Consider the following 369-nt stretch of genomic DNA (forward strand, 5'->3'; position numbering starts at 1 on the left):
AGCAGTGATATTAACGCAGATTACCGGATATCCGGGAAATATTTGTCATATTCGGATATTTTGACAGTGCTAGAGAATGCACGGTCCATGATCTATATCTATAACTAAGAACTAAGGTATCATCGTACAACGTCCATTTTAACTCGAGGCATGAATGCAGATGCGATTTCATCACGCCAATAGGCATCCTCCGGAGCAGCTGTGCGCGCGCATAAGATATTCTCTGTTAGATTTCATTCGGCAAGCCACCTCACTCAGAGTAGGAGAGAAACCGAATGCGTCGGCGCTGTTCGGCGGCATCACTTTATTGGCTGCTCTTCTAGGAGAGAGAGAGGCATGGCGAGTAGCATGGCGTTGTTTGAATCTGCC

This window comes from Polyergus mexicanus, unplaced genomic scaffold, assembly GCF_030449975.1.
Source record: "Polyergus mexicanus isolate NDT 795.1 unplaced genomic scaffold, iyPolMexi1.0 SCAF_17, whole genome shotgun sequence".
In the NCBI taxonomy this organism is placed as follows: domain Eukaryota; kingdom Metazoa; phylum Arthropoda; class Insecta; order Hymenoptera; family Formicidae; genus Polyergus; species Polyergus mexicanus.